This window comes from Camelina sativa, chromosome 12 (assembly GCF_000633955.1).
Source record: "Camelina sativa cultivar DH55 chromosome 12, Cs, whole genome shotgun sequence".
Classification (NCBI taxonomy): domain Eukaryota; kingdom Viridiplantae; phylum Streptophyta; class Magnoliopsida; order Brassicales; family Brassicaceae; genus Camelina; species Camelina sativa.
In genome coordinates this window covers 24,065,972-24,073,433 of record NC_025696.1, presented here as the reverse complement: position 1 = coordinate 24,073,433, position 7,462 = coordinate 24,065,972, and the positions used below count along the sequence as shown (strand labels likewise).

The 7,462-nt window shown below is 31.4% G+C and overlaps 3 long non-coding RNA genes across 5 annotated transcripts in view; 1 reads left to right on the top strand and 2 right to left on the bottom strand.

Moving 5' to 3' along the window:
* The window catches only part of LOC109128198, a 2,430-nt gene extending 2,167 nt beyond the window's left edge, over nt 1–263 (bottom strand). Inside the window, exon 1 of one of the 3 annotated variants that reach the window (XR_002034716.1) lies at nt 13–263. This is a non-coding gene — a long non-coding RNA (uncharacterized LOC109128198). The remainder of the gene's footprint in view (nt 1–12) is intronic. The other 2 variants (XR_002034718.1, XR_002034717.1) reach the window with 2 other exon arrangements.
* Nucleotides 4,238–5,269, top strand: LOC104732551. Its single transcript, XR_758880.2, has 3 exons — nt 4,238–4,496; nt 4,844–4,901; nt 4,970–5,269. It is a non-coding gene; the product is annotated as an uncharacterized LOC104732551 (long non-coding RNA).
* On the bottom strand, nt 6,021–6,652 carry LOC104732550. Its single transcript, XR_758879.2, has 2 exons — nt 6,527–6,652; nt 6,021–6,432 (listed from the first exon to the last, which is right to left on the bottom strand). It is a non-coding gene; the product is annotated as an uncharacterized LOC104732550 (long non-coding RNA).

Here is a 7,462-nt window from a genome sequence, read left to right as displayed (position 1 = left end):
GACCCAAATTACCAAAACCTAGAATCACACACTTGCCGGAGTTTTTTTTAACCTCAAAAGTATTTAGTAGACGAGAGGGAACTTGAATACTCGCGCGAAGCATCGACATGATTCATCCAACCGAACAAACTTGGAAACGAAGATGATGGCAATGTCGGAATCCGAATACCCTCTCAAGTAGTAATGTCTAATGTGAGAGAAGTGATTTAATTAGGTGCTACGCGGCGCACTGAGGCATATATGTATGCAAGCAAGTCCTACTAAAAAAGGGCAAAAACCCAAAAAAATAGGCTATCTAATTTTTTTTTGGCCTTTTAATTCCTCTAGTTATTAAATTTCATAAAAAATACCTGGTTTAATTTTCATTGTCTTTAAAAACCTTTATCTTATTAAATCGGTAGATCCATACTTAAAATATAACGACTATTAATTCTAATGACGGAAATGTAAACCATGGTTAAAATTTAACCCCCATATGTTTAATTAAAGATAACCAATGACACTGTTGCCCTTTTCTTCTTCTCTTCCACAAATCGATTTCGAGTTTAAGATAGATAGAACCCTAGAACCCTAAGATGATCTTTGTTTGATTGTATGACTAATGTGTAATCAATTAATCATGGTTGTGTTATAGGATAATGATGACCCATAGAGCATCCACAATGCACCAAAAAGGTGGAGGACTGCTCAAAGTCAATCTACACCACCTCTTGCTCAAAGTCAATCCACACAGAATCAAGAAGTTCTGCAACATTCAAGTGCTCCAGCTGCAACTAAAAAACTGGTACAGAACGTGCACGTGGACGTGCACGTGGACGTCCTCCTGGACGTGGAAATGGCTGTGGCAATGCTCAAGGCAAGTGTCGTGGTAAGGGTCGTGGTAAGAGTCGTGGTAAAGGTCGTGATGATGCTCCAAAGCCGCCTGTGTTTTTTATGTCACCTTGGTCTGATAAGGTGTTTGACGTTTGGCAACCTGAGAGAAATTCGGATTAGTATTAAGACCAGTCTCTACCAGTCTTTTGTGTAACCATAACTTGTAGGATGGTTTCGAGTACGATGATGTCTTTCTTAACATAGGATCCTGATTGTTTTTGGTGGAAGGATCCTTGTATTTTCAAACTATCGGCTACAAATGACATTAGATTTCTTTGGATTTAAGCTTTTTGGATTTCAAGTGTTTTGGATTTCATTCATAAGAGTACAATTACATCCATAGATAAAGATAGGCAAAACAACTTAAAATGCTTCAAACATGAAAGTTACATCCATAGTCGTAACCTACTTCCCCATTGCAAGAATCAACCCAATTACAACAATGAATCCACCCCAAGACAACAACAAGAACTGTCGAAGCATTTTTTCATTAGCTGCCATCACTGAAATTTTGAGCTTCATTTTCTCTTCATCCTCTGTCTTCAGTAAATCGGTGTTGGAACCACTCACCATTTGCTCATTCATTGCCTTGAGAGATTCTTTCAGCTGCTTGATCTCATCTCTCGCCTCTAGTAAGCTCACCTTCTGCCACCCATATGGTGAGTGTTCATCTGCCCAACTGCAGAATCCATGAAAAACACATTTATAGAATCTTCTATCCGGATTGTCATTGGTCCATGACTTCGCAACAATCATAACTCTACCACACGTGCTGCAAAGAGGACCCCAGCTCCGGCTCAAATTCGCATCAAACAGTGAAGTTTGGCTAACCATTGTCTCAAACCAAATCTGATTTCTTGAAATTTTAGGGTTCTAGCTATCTCAAACTCGAAATCGATCTGTGGAAGAGAAGAAGAAGAGGGCAACAGTGTCATTAGTTATCTTTAATTAAACACGTGGGGCTTAAATTTTAACCATGGTTTACATTTCCGTCATTAGAGTTAATAGTCGTTATATCTTAAGTATGGATCTGCCGATATTAATAAGATGAACGTTTTTAAAGACAATAGAAATTAAACCAGGTACTTTTTTGGGAAATTTAATAACTAGAGGAATTAAACGGCGAAAAAAAAATTAGATGGTGTATTTTTCGGGTTTTTTTCCATTAAAAAAACCATTCTTATTATTAATACAAGGACTCAGACCCCCCTCCCCCCATATCGAGGGAAAATATTTTAGAAAAAAAAATTATACGTTATGAAATTATTTTTATGTAATACAATAATAGAATAGTTTAAATACATAAACATTAAACATAACCTGTTATTAAAAACACAACCATCAAAATGAAAACTTATAACAAAAAATATTATGTAGAATAGATGCAACTTGGCAAAACATATTGTTTAAAGTATTAGAAATATAACATATTTTTATGAAGAATTATAGTAAAGAGTTATAATTAAAAAAATCATTATGACAAAATGATCATAACTGAGAATATTAAACTAATGGTTGTAATGAGTAAATATAATTTTCTATTAAATAATTATAATTAAAAATATATGTAATAATGAGTGAAACTGTATCAAAGAAAAATTAAAATTAGAATACATAACTCTTAAAAACAAAATAAAATAAATTTTAAATATTAAAATAGTTTTTAACGAAAAGTTACGATAAATAGACGCAACTGTAAATTCTATATTAAGTTTTATTAAATTTCTATATTATTATAATTATTTCTAAAATTTTAGGTAGATTATAGAATAACATTGAATATTAGATATTAAAATTAAAATTATTTATATTCAATAGAAAACAAAAAATTTCTTTCAACGAACAATGATTTGTTAGTTATTAATGAAGAGACAAATATATATAGAGTTCAAAAAATATGACTATTTAGATAGACACCTATTAGAACGAAAAGTTGTGATGAAAAAATATAAAAAAATATAGTGAAAAGACACAACTCTACAATGAACAAATACAACTGTTTTTTTTTAAAAAACCATCTTTTTACAAAAAGTACTATGAAAAATCGCAACTGTTGTTCGCATTAATTCAGATTGTTATTATTTTTTTTAAATATTAAAATATTTTTTGAACGAAAAGTTACGATAAATAGATGCAACTGTAAATTCTAGATTAAGTTGTATTAAATTTCTCTATTGATATAATCATTTCTATAATTTTAGTTAGATTATAGAATACCGTTGAATATTAGATATTAGTATTCAATTATTTAGATTTAACATAAAATGAGAAATTTGTTTCAACGAACTTGTTAGTTAGTGATGAAGATACAAATATAAAGAGAGTTCAAAAAGCATGAATATTTAAATAGACACACCTATTAGAACAAAAATTTATGATGAAATAATATAGTGAAAAGACACAACAATGAACAGATACAACCGTTTGAATTTAAAAAAAAAACAAATTGTTAAAAAAATTTACAAAAAGTTACTACGACAAATTGCAACTGTTGTGTTTGCACTTGATTATGCCTACAAACTCATATAAACTGCTTTTAAATAGAAGAAATTTTTATTACCATATTCAAAAGTAAAATCCAAAAGCTAACTATATAATCCATCTAACTCTTCGAAAAAAACTCTAGGTATTTTCATTAAATTTATATATATATATATAATTAACTAAAAATTTTAAATTATATTCATCATTCCAAAAATCTTTTGTTAAATCAAGAATTTAAGGAATTTCTTTACTTTTAAAAGAATGAATGCTAGAGAATAATTTAGAGAGCTGTAAAAACCGTTGAGATTGAAATTTATATTATTTTATGTCATGACAAAAAAATAAAACAGTTCAAACAGACAAATATATATAGATTTCAAAAAATACGAATATTCGAATAGATACAACTCTATAATGAACAGTTGCAACTTTACAAAAACACAGTTACAATAAACAATCACAACTTTTTGTAATACACACAATTTAAAATTTTCTACAAATTTTTTTTAAAAATTATCCAAAAGGTACGATTGAAAAAACACAACTTTTGATGGCATTTATTCGAATTGCTATTATATATAGATTACATATAATATTTTTTCATTAACACGAAAGTTATAATGAATATTTTATCATTTAAATTTGAGTTGTAGAGGAAACCCCTAATTTTACCTTAATTTTTGAACTTGAAAGTCTATAATTTTCAGAAAAAAAAATTAATTAGTAATTTGTATTAAATTAAAGGGCAATTGACAAAAATAGCACCATTTTAAATTTTTCTTCCACAACTAACATACATTTTCTTATTTTCCAAATTTAGCACACAACCTCTAATACTAAAATTATTAATTAAAATATTTAATAAAATTGGGAAACGCGTCGTTGTTATACCACGGCGAACACCGTATATTTATCTCTCTCCCGTAATTACTCCTTCACACCCCCACATCCTCCTCCATCTTCAATTGGCCGATCGATCTGGAACGTTGCCGCTCTATCTCCGCCGTAACCGCCAATTAGCTTAACCTTCCGTTGCCGCTCTATCTCCGCTGTCACCGCCGATTAGCTTAACCTACCGATTAGATCAGAATTCAAAGAAGAGGAGTGGTGTTGGAAATATCAGATAGAAGGCGGCAAAGGTTACATCTTCATCTTATTCGTCTGTATGTATGTTTAGAAGGAATTGGGTGTTAGTTGTGCCGTTATTAGCGCTTCCTAAAGGCGAACGACGAGTGGGGTTATTCAGGATAATAAAACGATATTGTTGTGTATCTAAAAAATGTATTAAAATCTCTCTTTTTCCTTACTAGCTTTTCAATTAGTGGGAAAATGTCAAAGGATGGTGAGAAATATTTGCAGTCGTCTTGTTTGATGCGTGTGTGAAGTTGGTTTCTTTTGTATTTCCAAGTCATGTGTTTTGATAGTGATTAATTATTGGAAATCTCCTTAGTGAACGCCATATGAAGTACTGTCATATTTTCTTTAGGTTATAGCATTATGTGAGAAATTCAAGGAGATCTTAATGGATCAAAGCAAACGTTCAGGTTAGTTCTTTGTCTTGCATATCTCTTTGGTTAATTCTTTCTACTGCTCCTGATAAAACTGAATTCAGGAATTGAGACAAAAAGATGTTAGATGAGAAGGAGCACTTAGTATGGGAGAAGGAGCGCTTAGTACGAGAGAGGAATTGGGATCTCCTTGAAGTCGATCCAAACTATCGAAATTGTTGTTTGTGATGGTAAAGATGGATATATTTATCTTAAGGACTGTCTCGTATCCCAGTTAGCTTCATGTCTAAAATCACTGTTTTTTTTTTCGGTTTTTCTTGTTAATGTTTTTGCCTCAATGTATACTCGAATTAATGGCTTAGATTATTGGCTAGACACAAAGTTATCAGGTTCAAATCCTTAAACCACAAATTTTAGGAAGACTTTCCTAAAACTTTTAGGATGGTTTAGGAAAACCTTCCTAAAACCACATAGTTATTACGTCCATGGATCTTTGATTTCATGAAAATTTTCTTGAAATTCAGGATGGTCTTCATAAAAATATTTGGATTTTTTAAGATCAAGATTAGGATATGTATAAAATAAAATCGCTACCCTCTTTTTACTGGAGTAATCTACTAATATTTGACACAGTGAAACAAAAATTCAAAAAACAAAAGTGTTAAAATCATATTTATTTAAATTTAGGAATGATTCAATAATATTCAGGAAGATTTTTTTTTTGCAATTTAGGATGACTTTCATAAAAATTAGGAAGACACAAAATCAAATCATTACTCATATGTATATATATATGTATATATATATATATATATTATGATGTGCAACAAAATAAAATTTAGGAAGAATTTAGGAAGAATTTATGATGTGCATTCAAAACTCATTTTTATAAAATTTAGGAAGAATTTCATAATGTTTAGGAAAGTGTCTTGAAATTTAGGATGATTTTCCTAAATATTCAGAAATCCCCAAAATTATGATGACTATAACCAAAAGATCATCTACCATTATACTCTGCCTCATTGACACTAATAGCCCACTTTATAACTGATAAACGAGAAGCCAGAGAAGCTGACTATATCAAAACCGATGAAGTCACATATCCTATCACTGAAATTAACGACAAAACCACATCATCCCCCAAAAGATTAGAAATTTTGAATAAAGTTTGCATCTTTTAATTACATGTGAAGTAAGAACTTGAAACCCATTTACATCAACGCTTATCTATTGAATCTTCCTTGTTTTCGCACAAGCCTTAAACATAGACAAAAACGTGAACCGGTTCAACAAACTCATCACTCATTATCTCACATAAAAATGTGATCGCGATTACAACTTTATCTTCATCACTCTCACTGAAACCTTTAATTATAGTATTTCAAGAGAAGCAATTTCGTTGTGGCATCTGATTAAAGATGGGAGATACGAAAACACCAGAATGTTTTGTGGTCCGTACAATCTCACTGTAGCTGCGAATCTCACCATCGCTGAGTCCATTTTCGTGGTTGTGGAGATGGGGATTCGCGAGGGTGAAACGACGGTGGCATGGCGGTGGATTCGTCATCTGCAGAAATTAATATGAAAAATCTGGTTAATATCAATTGTTGAAGAAGAAGAAGATTTGAGATTGAAATTGAATCTTAGATCAAAAGCTTCACCGAGATCAAAGTGGTAAGATTCCCGTGATTACAATTGTTTCATTTTTTATAATTTAATAATTAGTTTTAAAGAAATATTAATATAATAAAAATGCTACATTTGGAAAATTTATGGATGTGTGCTAGTTTTCGAAGAAAAACCTAGAATAATGCTAATCTAGGGTATTTCTCTAAATTAAATTAAATGAGATTAAAATATGGGTGAGTTACTAGAATATTGCATAAAAGCTTCCTTATTACAAAAGTAACATACAATTGTTTGTAATTACTAGACTAACACATTGTACCTATACTACCCCTGAAACTAGTGTTGAGAAAAAACGTAATTACGGCTAATGCCATTAGAAAAAAAAAATATTGGAAGTTGGGACTAAGTCTACCGATCCTTTGATGGTAGATTTATACACGTGGACTGATTAAAGGTGTACATCAGATATTTTTGGTACACTTAGTTGTAGTCTTGGTACACTTATCGGTCACTGTAGATGGTACACTTAGTTGTAGTGTTGGTACACTTATTTCGTTAGATTAAGTTGGTAGAGGGATTTCCCTTTGATGATAGACTTTTGTTTTAAGCGCGTGTAGCGGCAAACGTAACAGGGTGGGAAGATATTTATAGTAGACTAATGGCCTGTTGTGACAGATTTATGCGACAGCCTTCTCTCCTTACAGATATTTTTGGTATACTTTGTTTGTTTTTTGAAATAGTTTTTGTAGTATTGTGGTAGGCTTCTTGTCCGTGGTAGATTTAGTAAGCAAGATTGACAGCTGTAAAGTCTTACCAGAATAACACGAATTTGTTTGAGCTGGCAAAGACAGTCGAGCGTTGCGATAGACTTATTGTTCTTCCGATCTAAACACCTTTACTGTTCTTCCGATTTATGGTGTTCATGTAATAAAGTTTGTAGCAGATTCATCAATCGTGTTCTGTTTGTC